The sequence below is a fragment of the Rhinolophus ferrumequinum genome, chromosome 25 (genome assembly GCF_004115265.2).
Source record: "Rhinolophus ferrumequinum isolate MPI-CBG mRhiFer1 chromosome 25, mRhiFer1_v1.p, whole genome shotgun sequence".
Classification (NCBI taxonomy): Eukaryota; Metazoa; Chordata; class Mammalia; order Chiroptera; family Rhinolophidae; genus Rhinolophus; species Rhinolophus ferrumequinum.
Window position 1 is genome coordinate 3904914 of NC_046308.1, and position 18088 is coordinate 3923001.

The 18088-nt window shown below is 50.3% G+C and overlaps 1 long non-coding RNA gene across 1 annotated transcript in view; it reads right to left on the reverse strand.

Annotated features, from left to right (window-relative positions):
- Positions 1 to 3070: 3070 nt before the first annotated feature.
- The window catches only part of LOC117017583 (uncharacterized), a 128452-nt gene continuing 113434 nt past the window's right edge, over positions 3071 to 18088 (reverse strand). Inside the window, exons 3-4 of the long non-coding RNA XR_004422097.1 lie at positions 3931 to 4079; positions 3071 to 3349 (exon numbers count right to left, since the gene is read on the reverse strand). This is a non-coding gene — a long non-coding RNA (uncharacterized LOC117017583). The remainder of the gene's footprint in view (positions 3350 to 3930; positions 4080 to 18088) is intronic.

Genomic DNA, 18088 nt, shown 5'->3' on the forward strand with positions numbered 1-18088 from the left:
AGCCTCAGACAGATGCTGCCCAGCAGCTGTTTGTGGTGGGGGCCCCGTGGCAGGCCAGTGACTTTGAAACGGGGGATTGGAATGGAATCTGACAAAGGGGCCACTGTCTCTGAGGGAACTTGACATGAGCCCAGCCAAGCCCCGGCAGGCGGGAGTTTGCACAGCTGCGGCTGCGAGCAAACATGTACTTTGAGCTGACCTGGGCCCGTGGCTTTGGGCATTAAACCTGACACTTTCCAGATGTCGGCGCCCTCGCTTTGGCACTGTCCACAACACTCTGTCCTCAGGTACACACAGACACACACGCACGTACACACGTGCACACGCACACACACACACGTGGACACACACGTGCACACATGCTCACACATGTGCACACACGCGCACACACGCACGCACACACACACATGCATACCCACATGCACGCACGCTGCCTCTCACTCACGACACTCCTGTAAATGCCGCATTGTGCTGGAGACCCCAGGCCTCTCCTGCAAACTCCACACCCAGACCTGAAGGTGCGTCCCCCAGGCTGAGCTGCAGATTTATGAGCTGGATTTCAAAACAGTTCAAGTTCAAAGTTGGCTCAACAGCCGCTGCCACTCTGACTGCCATTCTTCTCCATGCGTGGCTCCAGGTTGCGTTGTGAGGGGATGCTGAGCATATCTTCCAGACGGTTCTTTTCAACTGGTGTGAGGACGAACCCTGAGATCTCCAGCACTGTAGAGAGGGAGGCTCAGCAGGAGTTCGGGGGTGAGGGTAACCCTACATAGCCGCTCCCTCTCGGGCCTCATCTGGACTTGAGCACAGCCCGTGCAGCCCCTGATATATGGGCCAGGGCAGGCCACGCGTGGACCTCAGCTGCCTGGGGTGTTACAAAGCCCTGCCGAAGTCCCAGCCCTCTCCAGCTCCATGTGCTCTGGAAATTACTCCAGTCAACTGTCCTAACTGGAGGGGGGGACACAGATGTGTTAGGGCAAACTGCTGACAGAAGCCAAGTGACGGGTGGGAGGGGACCCTCAGACATTCGCTTGGGCAGGAGGTGGCTTGCTTGGCGGGGGACTCCCCAGGCACGACCCCACCATGGGGTCTCTGAACTCAAACGGGGCCCCAAGTCCACAGAGGGTGTGACCTCCCTGCTGGGCACAGATACAAGAGAGGTCATCTTCCTTCCGCTGCTCCTGGGTCACGGAAGGGTAAAGTGAGGTGTTACTGAGCCGACAGCGCTGACTCACAGGGTGTTTTTCCTCCTGGGACAAACCTGAGGACACTGGGGACACTCACCGCTCAGGAGAGCTGGAAAGGATGCCGGAGGCTCGAGGCCTCAGCGCTCACACCTCAGGTGACCCCAGGATGCAGCGGGCTCCCTCCAATTCCTTCCCAAAGCACCGACTAAATCCACTCCCCTGGACTCTGACTAGAGAGTACACCATTTCTTTTTGCCTTCATTTTTAGGGTACAACTTCCACATGTGAAGCTCATACCTCTCAACTGCTGGGTTGGACACATTTTTGGGGTATGTGGACACCGGCACGACTACCTGCCAGGTGAAGACAGAGGACACGTCCATCGCTCACACGGCCTCCCCGTCAGGAACCCGAGTAACTACCACCCCGGCTTTTATCATCACTGATAATGAACTAACGTTCATCTCTTTTTTGCCTAAAGACAAATAGAGAACATCTTAGGAAAACGTAAATGGCAGCATACAAATTGTATTCTTTTGCGTCTGGCTTCTTTCACTCAGTATAATACTCCTGAGATGCAGCCATGTTGTTGGGCATATTACGTAGTGGTCTGGTCCTTTTCCTTGCTGCCCAGTAGTCTTTTGTATGAAGGTACCATAATTTGCTTGTCCATCTGCTATAGACAGAATGTTTGTGCCCCTCCTCAAATTCATATGTAAAATCCCAACGCCCAGTGTGGGCGCCTTTGGGAGGTGATGAGGTCCTGAGGGTGGTGCCCCCATGAAGGGGATTGGTGCCTTTACAAAAAAGGCCTAGGAGGGGGTGGCCGGCTAGCTCAGTTGGTTAGAGCGTGGTGCTAATAACACCAAGGTTGCCGGTTCGATCCCCACATGAGCCACTGTGAGCTGCGCCCTCCTTACAAAAAAAAAAAAAAAAAAAAAAAAAAGCCTAGGAAATCTCCCTCGTCCCTTCTGCCGTGTAGAAAGTGAATACAAGGCTGTATGAAACAGGAAGTGGGTCCTCACCAGACACTAAATCTGCCTGTTCAGTATCAGGAAAGCAACAGTCCAGGGAGTGGGGGTCAGGTGGGCTCCAGAATTTGGTGAGAGAGCATCTGAGGGTCCCTGTGGGTCACCCACCCCTCCCCTTCCCCCAGCAGGGCTGGCAGAGCGCAAGAGGCCTTGAAGTGAAGATGGGGAAACAGAGGGGGTCCCCTAAACTGTGGGGCCCAACAGCCTATTCTGCATAGAGAATTTAGGTGTCAGTAAATGTCAGGGGACCCTCTCTCAAAGCCCAGGGACCTCCTAGATCTGAAACCCAGTACCACTGAGGAATGGGGAGAGGGAACCCTAGACATTCTGATTTGAATAGATCGACCCTAAATTGGCTGAGATTATATTCTGCCAATAGATAGACTGTGGGCTTGATAGAGAAACTGAATTACAGCAAAATGAATTGATCTTGGGGGGTGGCACGCCTGAGTTGGGGAATTGCAAGTTGTCACCTGCCTCACATAACATAGGCTACACTGTATCCTGATGTGCTACGCAGACTTGGGGCTCGGGGGTAACTGAGGGAAGGTGGTGATCTGATGGCCAAAATGGCCCATTTCTTTGTTCCGGCCCCAGGCCCAAGCACCATTTTAAGCACTTGATATATGTACCCCATTTAAGCCTCACGGCAACTCTATGAGGTCAGAGCTAGTAGGACCCCACCGATGGCGGGGGAAACTTTAAACAAGACGTGCAGGCTGACTTAGTTGGTAAACAGCAGAGCCGAGAGTCCACGGGGTTCGGAGGCATGCACCTGTACTCTACGCCCTCCCAGGACTCTGCAGGCAGTGAGCCCCACAGACGCTCTGTCCTGGGCACTGCACCCCACGCTTCCATCACACACGTCAGCACAGCAGAGACCTCTGTGCTTCTACAACCTCCATCTGGACCTAGACAGGCACGCCTTATGTTTGGGACACGCTAAGTGACAGGCTCACTCATTGTCATCTGGCCACTGCCTTGGTCCGTTCGGGCAGCTGTAACAATACCATCGACTGAGGCAGCTTAAACAACACGTTTCTTTCTCATGGTTCTGGAGGCTGGAAGCCCAAGACCAGGGTGCCAGTGTGGTCAGGTTCTTGGTGAGGCCTCCTTCCTGGTTGTTTCTAGCTGAGAGAGAGAGAGACAGAGAGACAGAGAGAGAGACAGAGAGACAGAGAGACAGACAGAGACAGACAGAGACAGATAGACAGAGACAGACAGAGAGGGAGAGCTCTACTGCCTCTTCTTATAAGGGCACTAACCCCAACGTGGGGGTTCCACCTAAGGTGTCATGAGGAGGTGTCCCAGAGGTACCATCACACTGGGAGTTGGGGTTTCAATATATGAATTTGGGGGGACACAAACATTCAGCCCACAGCAGTCATGATGAAAAGGAATATCTGGATCCTTCGAGATAATCATTGAAGAGGTTCTTTTATTCACTGAGGGCACTTGGCCCTTTCATCTGCACTAACCGCCAGGGAAGAAGGTGGTGAAAACCCTCCGAACTCTCCGCAGCCCTCCTGGGCCGCCCCCTTGGCCGGGCCTGTGCATGCGGGACCCCAGGCTGTGAAGGGCCCCGGTTTTGAGCTTTGGAGCTCAGTTCACTCTGTTGTCTGGTGAGCCCTGGGCCGGGTCCCTCTCCTCCCATGGGAGACCGTGTCCTGGAGGCCCTGGGAACCACTCTCCCAGCCGACCGCTCCTCTGACCTCTGCAGCTCTGGCCTCACGTCCATCCGCCCTGGCCAGCTCGCAGGTCCTCGTGATGAATCGGCCCATTGTCCTCCGCGCAGACAGAAGCCGTATCACACGCTCCACCTGTCTGGTCACCGCCGGCTCTGAATCCTCCTTTTGTGGAGCTCATGGGAAAAGAGAGATCTTTGGAGCTCTCTCGAAAGACACTCTCTGAGCCCTGCCTGAGTGCAGGCCTGCTGTCTCTGGGAAAGGATGAGCAGAACACTTGTAATGCTGCCTGCAGCCTGAACGCACCAGTGAGCGTGCTTTGGGGCCGGGCGTTGGGAAACGCAGCCCAACTAAACCGAGAGGTGCTCTGAAATGGAAGCTGGTGAGATGAGCTCCCGTGAGTTAATACACACTTACATGTGCACACTCACACATGGGGACAAATAACTGGCAAATAAGGGCCCTGTCGTGGGTTGAATTGTGTCCCCCCTCACAAAGATATGTTGAGGTCCTAACCCCAGGGACCCATGAATAAGACCTTGGAAATAGGGATCAAATTAACAGAAGGTCATATTGGAGTAGGGTGGGCCTAACCCTAATGACGGTTGTCCTAAGAAGGTCACGTGAAGACGCAGGCAGAGAGTGTAGACGTGTCTACAGGCCAAGGAACAGCAAGGTTGGCCAGCCACCCCCCAGAATTATCTGGAACCCAGCTCACCACGTGTGGGTGAGAACACACCCTTCTCTGTGTCTATGCCACTAGGAAACCTCCTTGAAGCGTGTGGTTAGGGGACAGACGGTCAATGCTACTCACATGCTCTTGGAAGCCACCAAGCCCTCCTCACGGGTTGTGCCCCCTCTCCTTCTGCACAGAAACTCCACAGTCTTAAAATGAAAATCATTCTGTTTTCAAGCGAGCTGAGACAAAGGGGAGGGGGCTTGCTGCTCTGGGTGGCGCTGAGGGGACAAGTTGGTCCCCTTCTAGCAGGATCCAAGCCCCTGCCCCACGGGCAGCCTCAGGCCCCCTGGGCCTTGGCTGGAAAGACATCTCAGTGCCCAGAGCGGGTTTACTGTTGTCCCCAGTTTGGGTGCTGCCTGTTCTGAGCCACCGGGCTGTGGTTCCAGCCTTGTGCCCCCACTGAGGTGGCTGAGGGCTTGGCCCTGGGACGGCCCCCATCCCCCCTTTCGCTGCACAAAGCTCCCTTTCACGCTCCATGGCCTGGTCTTCTGGTTTTTTAATCTGAGGTGGGGATTCTTTTTTTCTGTCCTTTGGCAGCGTGCTGCTGAAATGTTTACACTCGAGGGGTGGAGGAGAGGGGTTTGCTCTCCTCAGTGCCTGCAGATACCCCCGGGGAGAAACGAAGTGAGGGGAGAGCAGAAAATGCTGCCGCCATTCAATGTGAGATGGCAAAAGCATGCCGTGACCAGCACGTTCCAGGTCTGTGGCAAATACACACATAAATAAGGGACAGGGACAGCCTGAGAGCAAGGTTCAAGTTCCAGCTCCTGCACTTACTGGCTGACTCTAAGCCTCAGTTTTGTCATCTGTAAAATGGGAACAATGACAGTACCTACTGCTGAGGAGGCCACGGGGTGAGATGTGTTGATTGTCTAGTGTCCAGTTAATGATGGTGAGTGTCACCATTATTGGCGTTGTCTTTGTCACCTCTGTGTGTGAGAATGGTGGCTTCTTGTGTTCTTTTACATATTTTCTCTACTAAATAGGTGTTGCCCTTATACTGGGGGGGTGGGGGGGAATAACATTGAAAGGAGGGTGGAACACTCAGCATTCTCACATCCCCAGAGCATGTGTTGGTTAGTTATAAACAATGAAGACAGGATGAATTTATTTCTTACCCCCGCAAAAGCGGCCTCTTCGTGAACAAGCATGACGTGCCTGGGACAGGGCAAGAACAAACAGCTTGGAGAAAGCAGGAAGGAGCAATGAAGACAGGTGTCGGGAAAAATAGGGCGTGTTGGTGAGTTTGGGACCTGGGGCCGTCTCAGATGTTTATATTCTGAATTTCAAGTGCCTGGAATGGTTTCTGAATGTGACTTGCTGGGAGAGAGACAGAGAGCGTGACAGAGCGTGTGTGAGAGAGAGAGAGAAAGAGAGAGGGAGGGAGGGAGGGGGGAGAGAGAGAGAGAAAGGGAGGTGTTGGAGTTAAAGACCGGCAAAATATTAAGCTCACTGTCAGCACTGGGGACCCGGAAACGTGTTGGGGGGCCAGGGTGAGGGAACAAGAGGGAGGGGTGGAGATCGAATTTCAGACTGGTTCAGCCTTATCTTTCCCGAGTCTGCGGTGTGACCCAGTGCGGGCTGCGTTGTGCTACGTGATTGTATCAATATAGACCCACTAAATCCTCTGGCCCCTGAAGAACCAGTGCCTCCCTCCATCCCTCTCAGACATATTCTCTTCTCATTTGCTCAACACATTTTTTGCGCCTCTGTGTGCCCAACCTCACGGTGTCACGTTATTCTAGGGGTGTCCCTTGTACCCAGCACGTAGTTGGATTTTCTTTTTTGAATCAGCACTGGAGTCTGTCTTTGTGTCATTTCACCAATTTAGATTTATTTTCACAGGAAATACACCCTGTGTCCCTTCTCTCTTGTTTTAGGTTCTGAAGTCATTGTGCCATTTCCATTATTCAGAACTCTTTATATAACAATGGGTGCTGTTGTCTTCTTTTTCCCTCGAGGGATGTGAAAGATGTAAAATGGTTTTAGTTATACTAACGTGAGCCTTTCAATAAAAACTATTCCAGTCTCTCTATAATTGTCACAGTCAGGAATGAAATGGTATCCATGTAAAATGACACAAAGAACGCTATTTTCCACTTTCTGCCGCCCGCTCCCAGTTTTTGCGTGTATGTAAACTGTGGTTTTTAAACATAATGAGATTTTTTTTCCCGATAATAATTGTTGACTTATTTGATTTACGTGCCATCAACCCCGTTGACAGTTTCATGGACCCCATTGGCCCCTCCTCAGAATAGTTTTTAAATGCATAACATAAAATACAGCGGTTTGCAAAGATAACCAAAGGTACGAAAACATGTATCACAATATTAAACAGATGTCATTTTCTATAGATGCATTAAATAATGCAATGCTGCGGCAGTCTGAACCTTCTGGAACTTGGAAGTAGCAACAAGTGTAAATGAGTGATGGCCGTAACAAGATGTGCAAATACCTCCGAGTCTTACAGAGAACAGAGTCACAGGTTCTGTTGATTTTTGAGGTTTGTAATAGAAGGAGATTCCTAATAGAATGAACATGCTTTAGAGCAGGGGTGTCCAAACTGCGGCCCGCAATCCATTGTTAATTGGCCCGCAGCAAATTCCAAAAATATATTTAGTTTACTTCAATAAACCAGGTGAGGCAATACGTACTTCATCTCGAGTGAGTGGCCCGGCTGTTGGTGTATTTTACCGCATATGGCCTATGGGGACAGAGCCCCAAAAAGCAGTTTCCAGGCTCTCGGCCTCACATAGAAAGGTGCTGGCTCAGGTAGTAAATGGCCGTCGACTGTGATCAAATGGCCATCAGCTGTGGCTAGTTGGCCGTCAGCTGTAACCAGTGAGCCATTAGCCATGAATATAACTGCCGTGGCTAGGCTAGCAGAAAAAGGGGGAGCTAGCAAGAAGATGGTGGCTGAGCCTGCAAGCGGCACAGTGAGGGTTGAGAATTGTGTGGCTCCTGGTTCCTGTGTCTCCAACCCAGCCGCCAGCGAGAATATAGTGGTGTGACTCCCCTACCTATGGCTCCGTGGGTGTTCCTTTTTGGCCTCACCATGTCCTGCATTCTTATGTGGGGAGTGGGAGCTGAGACCCTGCAGGCTGCCCTGCGTGACAGGCCCTTGGTAAAAAATGTTGAAAAAAGTTTGGGCACCCCTGCTTTAGAGGCTGGTGAAAATAGTGATAAAGACTTTTTCTCCCCATCCAGGTTCTCAGACCCCAGGTGAGCAAGCCTTGCGCCTTCCCAGGGTCTCTAGACCGCTGCTGGAGGAGGAGCCCCAGGAGACATGGCCCCTGCTGGCCCGACCCCCAAGGGCAGCTGCCAAGGGTGCTGTCATGCAGGGTGTCATGCGGGGTCTCTGGGCCTGCTCCCCGCATAAGAACACAGGATATGGTGAAGCCAAAAAGGCACACCCATGGAGCCATAGATAGGGGAGTCATACTACTATATTCTCGCTGGCGGCTGGGTTGGAGACACAGGAAGCAGGAGCCACACTATCCGCAACCTGCCGTCCACTTCTCTCTGCCAACCGACCCCACTTGCTAACTGCAATCCGCGCTTACAAGCACAGCCACGGCAGGTATATCAGTGGCTAATGGCTGACCAGTAACAGCTGACGGCCAACTAGTTACAGCTGACGGCCATTTACTGCCTGAGCCAGCACCTTTCCACGTGAGGCCGAGAGCCTGGAAACTGCTCTCCCGGCTCTGTCCCCACAGGCACCCACAGGCTCTACACCCTCCTCCTCGAATGTCAGCATCCCCTGCCTCCTCCTCCGGGCTGTGCCTGGGGTCCCTGGTCCCTCGGGCAGCTGCCTCCCTAATTGCTTCCTTTCTCAGTTTGGTGGGGGGAGGAGGTCAGTGGACAGCCTTTTCCCTCTTACCTCTAATTTCTTGCACACTTTGGGGTTTTTTTCAGGCTGGGATGGAAAAATGAGCCGGTCAGGGCTGCGTATGCCCTGTTCCCTTCTCATTCTGAGACGTGAAGACACAGGAGGCAGAGTGGGTCTGAGGGCGGCTCCCTGACTGTCCCGGTGGAAAATGGCTCTGATAAGCCTTCTGCCTGAGTTTGTGACACTTGACGTTGTGAAATAACACAAGAGCAACAAGGAAGACACTAACGGCCGGGGACTTCCCAAACGTTACCCCACTGAGTCCTCACAGCTCTACAAGGTGGGGGCTGTTATCCCCACTTAACAGATGTGGCAAGTGAGGGCTGGGAGGTAGAGGGACATGCCCCAGTCACATAGCTAACGGGGAATGGAGACTGGTGTCAGTCACAAGTCTGTCTGATGCCAAAGTGTACGCTCTCTGCCCCTGTTTGCTACAGCGTTCCTCACTGTCCGCTGTGGGTTTGCTTTCTGGAACCTGTTCCAGGTTCCCTGAGGCCAGGCCACCGAGCCCATCCAGGAGACCGGGCAGTGGTCAGTTGCCTGTCCCTCACTCAGACGGATGAGCAAGTGTGCAAGTTCCCAGCCTGGCCCCCTCTGTGCCCGCCCAAACCAGTGGTTCCGTCCAAGGGTCCTAGTCCAAGCCAGACCCCATGAACTGCGGGCTTGGCTTGACCCCTTGGGTCCACACCTGCCTGGACTCTGGGTTCCCTCCTGGGCCCACCAGGAGCCAGACCTGGAGTCCGAGATCCCAGAGGCTGACGTGAAAGACAGGGTTCCTTGCTATCCAAGCTTCCATTGCCTGTCCCCACCGTCTGGGGTGGCGCGCAGACGTGATCGTCACAAGAACACACCAATGTACCGAGCCCTTGTCCAATGAGGCCGCACTCGACCATCCTGTTACCCTTTTTGTTAGAATTGATGTGAAAGTCACATAACATGAAGTTGACCATGTTAAGTGAACAGTTCCGTGGCATTTAGCATAATGGTGTGCAACCAGCACTGCTATCTAGTTCCAGAACATTCTCATCACCTCAAAAGGGGATCCCACACCCAGCAGCAGTCACTCCCCATATGCCCCTCCCACCAGCCCCTAACAATCACTAATAAACTTTCTGCTTCTGGATTTGTGTTCTGGACATTTCATAGAAATGGAATCATATATCACGTGGCCTTTTGTGTCTGGCTTCTCTCACTCGGCATCATGTCTTCAAGGTTCATCCACGTGTGGCGAGTGTCAGTGCTGGTTCCTTTCCGTGGCCCAGTGGTGCTTCACTGTGTGGATGGACCACCTTTTGTTTATCCTTCATCTATGGACGGACATGTGGGTTGTTCCCACCCTTTGGCCACTGTGACTCGTGTGCTGCGGCACGCGTGTACATGTGCCCGTGTACAAAATCTGTTCCCAGTTCTTTGGGGCACATATTTATGGGGGAAATCCTCGGTTATGGGATAATTCCATGTCATCTTGTTATTCTTTGTTCATGTGCCTTGCAGTTACTTTCGTGCCATGTTTCCAACAGCCAACCAAGCAATGCAAAAACCTGTAAAAGAGGCTGCAAAGTGAAAGGACCGATCTGGGGAAAAGTGGAGGATTTCAACCAATTGGTGAAAGCGATGTAGGGAAACTTCCCACTCAAAGCCCGGCAATGGAGGACCGGTTGATCACTGAAGAAGAGAACATCCATCAGGATGGGGATGCTCTGGTGGCCTCAGCAGTGACGAGTGACTCTGGGAGACACTGAAGAAATCCTGGGCGCTTCCGCAAAAAAGGTTCCTCTTTCAGGTCTTTCTTCCAAAGTCACCACGCGGGGCACCATTTTATTATGCTACCACATGATGTTTGTCAGAAAAATTATGGGGCCAAAGCTTTTGTCCCAGCGCTGACGTGACAGTTCCACCATGGCCAGTCGTTTGCCTGCGCTGGGAAGAGAACCCAGGGCCGCAGGTTCTGTGCCTGAGAAGCTGAGGCCTTTGAGAGTCACGAGGTCTAACATCATCCACCTGAAACATGGGATCACATGTTCAGATTCCCGATGGGATGAAGGTATTAGTTAGCCTGACCCCAAGTTTGGGAGTAGAGGTAGGATGGAGGCCCGCGCTCAGGGATGTGTCCTAATGAGACCAACCATTACTCTGGCCGGCTGCCAGGAAGCCAGCCAAAAATGAGGGCAGAGGGCAGGAGCTGAGGCAAAGCCAGTGAAAAGCGAGGGGATTCCAACCTAAATCCACTCTCTGCCCCTCTAGTTTTCCACAGCAGTCGGGACTTATTTTTTGTTCTTGGAAACATTCCAGAATCTTCCCAAGCTGGGTCCCTGAGTAACGAAACGCGTACCACCTTAATTTGCTCTCCACCGAGACCCAATTATACCCACACATTCCTTCTTTCCTCCTCCGTCAGGTGCCTTAGCCGCTAAGTCAACAATTTATTCCACAGTAGCCTAGTTTTGTTGTCTGTGAAAGCCAGCCTGTGATGGGGCTTTCTTTATTCATCGGTTCACCGTGAAACCTTTTAAAAGAGAACTGGAAGGAATTTGTTGGAGGGAAAAGGCGGGGGGCAGAGTCGTAGTCAACAAGTTTGAACGCCCCCACCCCCTGCTCAGGCCCCGCTCCTTCCTTCATCCCTCAGGCCATTAAATATGGAAAAGCCGTAAACAGTGCTCGTTTCTGAGCAATCTTTCTTAGCCATGGGCCCAGGGCCAAGGAGTGTGCTACAAGATTTTCCCTTATAAATTAATACATTATAACGTGCAACATGAAATAAACACGGGGGTAGCCGCTGTGTCCCTGGTTCTTCCACGCAGCATCTGTCATTTCAAATTTTATAAAGGGTTTGAGCAAAATTCTTAGTTAATAAGGGCTGGAATCTAGCAAGAACTACTCAAACCACAGGCAAAATGGTATTTTGGCAGCTGGAACATTGGAGACGAAAGCAGACACTAGGTTCTCAATCCCGTTATCTTTTTTTTGATTTTTTTTAAAATGAAAACTACAGATGATCAAAGAGATTTAGAGACTAATATAACAAAGCCGCACACCCTCCATGGGATTAAGAAAGAAAACATCACCAAACCAAACAACTGAAGTGCTAGCGTCCTACCCAAGTTAGCAGTTATCCTGAATTTGGAGTTAGTAATTCCTGTGCATTTCTTTAAACATTTCTACATATATGTTTTTAAGCTGTACGAGCTCTGACAATTAAGTTTGCGAACTTGCTACAATGATGTTGCCAAACTTTTTATATATTAAAAGGATTATTCATTATGAATTTGTACCAACTGGACAAACAGTGCACCAAGTTTACTATTTGGAAGTGCTGAAAAGTCTGCATGAAAAAGTTGGACGACCTGAATTTTTTCGCCAACAATTCATGGCTCTCACATCACGACAACGCACCAGCTCACACAGCACTGTCTGTGAGGGAGTTTTTAGTCAGTAAACAAATAACTGCATTGGAACACCCTCCCTACTCACCTGATCTGGCCCCCAGTGACTTCTTTCTTTACCTGAAGAGAAAGGAAATATTGAAAGGAAAACATTTTGATGACATTCAGGACATCAAGGGTAATACGACGACAGCTCTGATGGCCATTTCAGAAAAAGAGTTCCAAAATTGCTTTGAAGGTTGGACTGGGTGCTGGTGTCAGTGCATAGCTTCCCAAGGGGAGTGCTTCAAAGGTGACCGTAGTGATATTCAGCAATGAGGTATGTAGCAGATTTCCTAGGATGAGTTCCCGAACTTAATTGTTAGACCTCATATGTATATCTAACTGTATCTGTTCTTCAACAGTTTGCTGCTTTGACTCAATATTATTTTTGTAAGTTCATCCATGTTGGTATATGCTATGCTAGTTCACTCCTTTTGTGTCCTGAAGGGCAGAGGCCATTCTGGGTGACATTTGCATTCCACGTGTTAGAACATTACATGGCAGGTAGAAGGTTCTCGACTGTGTTTACCAAGTGAAAGAACAAATTTAATGCATCTTAGAAAACTCTGCCTTTTGTACTTATATTGCCTGGATTCGGCACTCTTTGCATGACCTTATTCAGGTCTCATAAGATGTTAATGTCCCCAGGACTTTACAGCTGGTGACACTGAGGTTGCTAGACACTTAGTAGCCTGCCCGAAGTCTTGAAGATAATAAATTACAGAGCAGAGATTGTGACGCTGAGGGCTTTTCTCCCCAGAAGCACATTCCCAGCCATCAAGAAATACTGCTTCCCACTTCACAGGGCTGGGGTCAGGGTGGAGGTGTTACCATTTTTCTTAATGTGAAGAAAGAAAACAATGGGGTACGTGTGGGCCAAGTGCAGAGCTTGGACGGGGGTGAGGAAAGCTTTCTTTCCGGGGAAGGAGAGTGCAGGAATGACATAGCCCTGATGGGCGGTAAAGAAATGGAGACTCGGGTTCATTAGCCTACGCATACCCAACAAACACATAAACAAACAGGAAAATGAGGTGCCCAAGGAACCCAAAGGGAATGCCTTTTTAATGACCCACACTTGGAGGTCAATGGCATCGCCACTCCAGTGTGGGTTTCCTGGGGCTGCCACCACCTCAGACTGAGTGGCTGACACAACAGGAAAGCACTCACTGTCTTACACTCTGGAGGAGGTCATCTGAGATGGGGGTGCTGGCAGAGCCACGCCCCCTGCCAAGGTGCTGGGATGTATCCCCGCCACCCTGCTGGCTTCTGGTGGTACAACTCCAGTATTCACGTGGTTTCTCCTTCCGTGCATCGGGGTCCAAACCTCTCCCCGTTATAAGGACAGCAGTCATATTGGATCAGGGCTCACCCTACTCCATCCAGTGTGACTTTACCTTAACTAATGACGTCTGTGATGACCCTACACCAAATCAGGTCACATTCTGAGGTGCTGGGGATTGGGATTCCAACATATGAGTTTTGGGGGCACAATTCAACCCATACAGCTGCTCTTTACTATAGAATGGCATGATGTCAACTTAAAAAAAATATTTCCAGCTTATTCTAGTGGAGTGCCAGAGTGCGATGGAAATGGAGCTGAATTTATTGCTTGCAATTCTTCTATACTTGGTCCTCAGTTCCCAGGTTCCTGTTTTCTACATTTTTCCCCTACAACATGCGTGTGCACGTGCACACATGCATACACACACACACACACACCACGGATGCCCACCCAAAAGTTAACTTTCCACAGACCTACAAATAGGGTGAAATTGAGGGGGACAAGCATAACTTGGAAAAACTGACTTTGGATTTTAACCAATCCCCCAATGTTTGAAAAACAGTCTGAGGATTTCAGGGAGCCCAGCGCTGGGCCAGCTCCCCACCCCTTCGCGGCCCCTGAGACGTGGGACCAGCCTTTCGGTTTTGCTCCAAATTTCTCACACAAGAGCCCAGTGTGGGCGGGTGGGACGTCTCAGGCAGACACAGGTACCATTCTTTTGGGCTCCTCCTTGGGATGGCAGCCACAGCTCCCAGCACCCCTTGAAAAGCCAGACTTTAGGTCAAAACCAGAGGTGTATCTGATGGGCCGGATTGGCAAAGATGCCCCATTTCCCTCAAAAAATAGCACATTGTTTCTGCACCACAGTGAGGCTGAGGAGAAACCGGCCAGCAGCTCTTCAGATCTGGGTGAGGACCTGTTACTGGCATTCGAGGAGGAAAGGTGCCCCAGGTCCTTCAATGGCTCTCTTGTCACTTGCTGGACACTGACCCAGCTTCTGAAGATGCCATCAAAGTCCCTCTGACTCACTTCCTGCCTCTGGTTTATGCCACAGCGATGTCCCCCAACCTGCCCAACCCCAGTGCCTCTCAGCCTGACTGCCCTCGGTTGTCTGGCACCCAGGTGGTCCACCCTGCCCCCATCGCCCCCTCTCTAGAGACCCCACTCATCTCACTCACTGTATTTGGGGTGTCATCTTAGAAGCTGATAGTGATTCTGTTTCTCTCTGCAGACTGAGCCCCACCCAGGCAAGGATGCGATTTAATTCCCCCGTATTTCCCTGCCCAGTGCCCGGCACATTAAAAATGCCTCATAAATGTTGACGGAGTGAAGGGACGAACAAGTTGGGAAGACAAACGATCCTGGCCTGTCCAATCATGGTGCCTGCTCACCCACGTCCTCGCCAGGCCCACAGCACCCATCACTCCTGCCCGGGAAAAGTCTGAGATTCCTGGGAAGAAGGGACGGCGGCCTCTGAAGTGGCCAGGTGGAAAATTCTGGGTCCACACTCTGATTCTCAGGGTTTCAGACCAGGGATAGAGACAGAGCTGGTCAATCAGGACTGGGGCCAAAGCCCAGGGACACGGAGAAAAGGCACCGTGAGCGCTGGGTGTCTATACTGCAGACAGTGGAGACCATGAGGGAATGGAAGCTTTGAGTAGCATTGTGTGTAAGAAGAAATGATGGAGTAAAGGAAAGCGCCTCAGGGAACGGGGGAGATGGCAGGGCTTGTCAAGGGAAGGAGGGACAGGTCAAGACAAGGAACGGCCACTTCCTCCTGCTGGCAGGGGACAGATGAGCCAGTGTTGTTGGCATGATAAGACAAACGGATCCCTGGAGCCTACACTGGGTGGTCCAGTATCACCTTTCGGGCCCTCAGCGCCCCTGCACACCCGAGGAGGCCGGGATGCCCACACTGGCAAGCCTATGACATCCAACTTGCCTTTATTTCTAAATGCAAAATTTGAAAGGCTGGTTGTTGGTTGAGAAAACTGGTGGTGTCTGCTTTCACTTGGAGGAGGCTGGGACCCTCAAATTTGGAGGTGCCGGGGTTTGCTGACAGGGTCTGGGATCTCTCTTCCTCCCTCGAATTAAGAAACCAACTTGCTTGGCTCGTCTCCCCCAAATCTTGTGGCCTGTAGCCTTTGGAATGGGGTTTATTTATTCATTTAAATTGGATTCTGGCATTTACTTGTGTTTGTTCTGTCCATAAAGACCTTTTTATTTGGGTCCTGGAGAGCTGTTTACTGCTTAGCACATGTGGCATGAAGAAATGATTTGAATGGAGACGCTAATGGTACTCTCCAGTGACCGTGGGCTGGAGGGGCGCCAGATGGGCTCTCTGGCCCCCACAGGGCACCGCCTGCCTCCATCCAGATAAGAACAGCCATTTCCAAACAGGAATATCCTCACGCCCCAAATGCAAGGAGCTTAGTGATTGAAAGTGGAGCCAGCCTCCCTACCCATTGCCAGGAAGAGGCAAAGTCTTAGATACCAACTGAGAAAAAGCTGGATTGCAATAATAAAATGTACTTTGAAAAAAAGCATTCCTAAATTTGTTTTTTGTTTTGTTTTGTTTTGTTTATCCTCAAGCATTGAGAAGGATAAGATTGGGTAAGAGGTGTGGTGAAATGAAAGTCACTGGCAAAATTTTAAGGTGGTTTTGGCAGACGCTGGGTTTGCCAAGGGGTCCTGAAAGGGGGTAGATGGATCAAAAGTGAAGGACCGACCATACAATCCAACAATCGCACCCCTTGGTGTTTACCCAAAGGACCTGAAAACTTATGTCCACACAAAAACCAGCAGAGAAATGTTTATAGCAGCTTTATTCATAATTGACCAAACAGGAAGCAACCAAAATGTCCTTCAGTAGGTGATGGATAAATAAACTGTGGTCCAATCAGACAACAGAATATTATTCAGGGGCTGAAAAGAAATGACCTATCAAGCCATGAAGAAACATGGAGGAACCTGAAATGCAATACGAGTAAGTGACAAAAGCCAACCTGAAAAGGCTACACATTGTGCGATTCCAACTCTATGACATTCTGGAAAAGGCAGGACTGTGGAGACAGTGAAAAGATCAGGGGTTGTCAGGGGCTCAGGGGGAAGCGGGGTGAACAGGTGGAGCGCAGAGGGCTTTCAGGGCAGTGAAACTGCTCTGTGACACCACAGTGAGGGATACATGTCATTACACATTTGTCCAAACCCGTAGAACGAACAACACCAAGAGTGCACTGTCAGGTCGGCTACGTGACATGTCCATGTATGTTATCAATTGTAACAAATATCCCCTCTGGTGGGGGTCTGAGAGTGAGGGAGGCTTTGAGCATGTAGGGTAGAGGGGAAATCTCTCTACCTTCCCCTCAGTTTTGCTGTGAACCTAAAACTGCTCTAAATGAAATAAAGTCTTAAAAAAATAAAAAAGGTAGAGGAATGAAATGTCTGCCACTCACGGGAGTTGCAAAATGACGGAGAGAAATTGGCCAGGAAGTGGTAAAACACATACATAAGGGAAGATACTGTTCCTTTAAGAATTGGGGTGAGCCAAGGATCTTGGAAGATGGAAGGGTTTATGGGGAAAGAAGACAAGGAGCTGCAGAGGCCGGATGAAAGAGAAAGCAAAATTCTGAAGGAAAGGAGAAAGAGTCAGACCCCAGAGGAAGTGAACAGATGCGGGTGACACATGAAAAAATCACATTTGATTTATTTATTGAAGGTTTGCGATGCAGCAGGCAAGACACCAAGCACTTCGCACGTAACAGCTTAACCCTTGTAACAGCTCCCTGACGCGAACACTATCTTCATACCCATTTTTCAGATGAGGAAAGTGAGGCATACGTAAGTTAAGGGACCTGTCTGTGGTCATACTGGGTGGATTTGGAATAGGACCTCACATAGGTCCATCTGAGGGGAAACATCTCAACCTCAGGAGGGAGGCGGGCGCTTTGGAGCAGTACCGCCCGATAGGAACAGAACAAGAGCCACAAACACAAGCCACGTGGGTACTTTCAATTTTCTAGTAGCCACATTCACAAGAATTAGAAACAGGTAAAATGAATTTGAATAATATATTTAATCCAATATATCCAAAAAACTATCATTTCAACATGTGATCAATATACACAGATTATTCATTAGCCATTGTAACTCTTTTTCCACACTAAGCCTTTGAAATCCGGGGTGCACTGTGCACTAAGGGCTCATCTCAGTGTGGGGCAACCCCAGTTCAAGGGCTCATTAGCCACCCGTGGCAGGTAGCTGCCACGTTGGTGAGCCCAGGGCAAGAGAATGACGCCTTTAAAAAGTACTAAGTGATATACTGGGGCCATAAAAGGAGGAATCTTCTGGTTGGTTTTGGGTCCAAGACTTACGACGTATTTTAGAAAACTGAACTTTTTAATTTGAAATCATTTTAGATTTACAGAGACGTTGTATCTTGAACTTCAAAATCTTCCTGTGGTCGGCAGAGTCCAGCATATTCAGGCCACAGGACTTTTGGGGGTCTTGAGAAGTCAGACTTAGGGTGATCCAATTACTTTGGTGATCCAAGTCCAAAATGCCCTCAAACTCCCTGGGGGATCGAGATTCTGTGGAAGGTTCCGGCGTCAGTGATAACACTGGGAGTTGTAACATTTCTAACTTGTGATTCATTTTTTAAGTTATACCCTACTTCCTCTCTGGGTGATAAACAGCCTCTTGGCAAACATTTACTCCTGAGGTGTGGCTCGGGAGTGGGCCGAGGACAGAGCGCCCCAAAGAAAAGAACTAGTGTCAACAGCCACTCCGGGATCCTGCAGTGTCTGCTGGTTTCCCACTGACTGTGGCAGCCCCGTCCAGTAGAAACT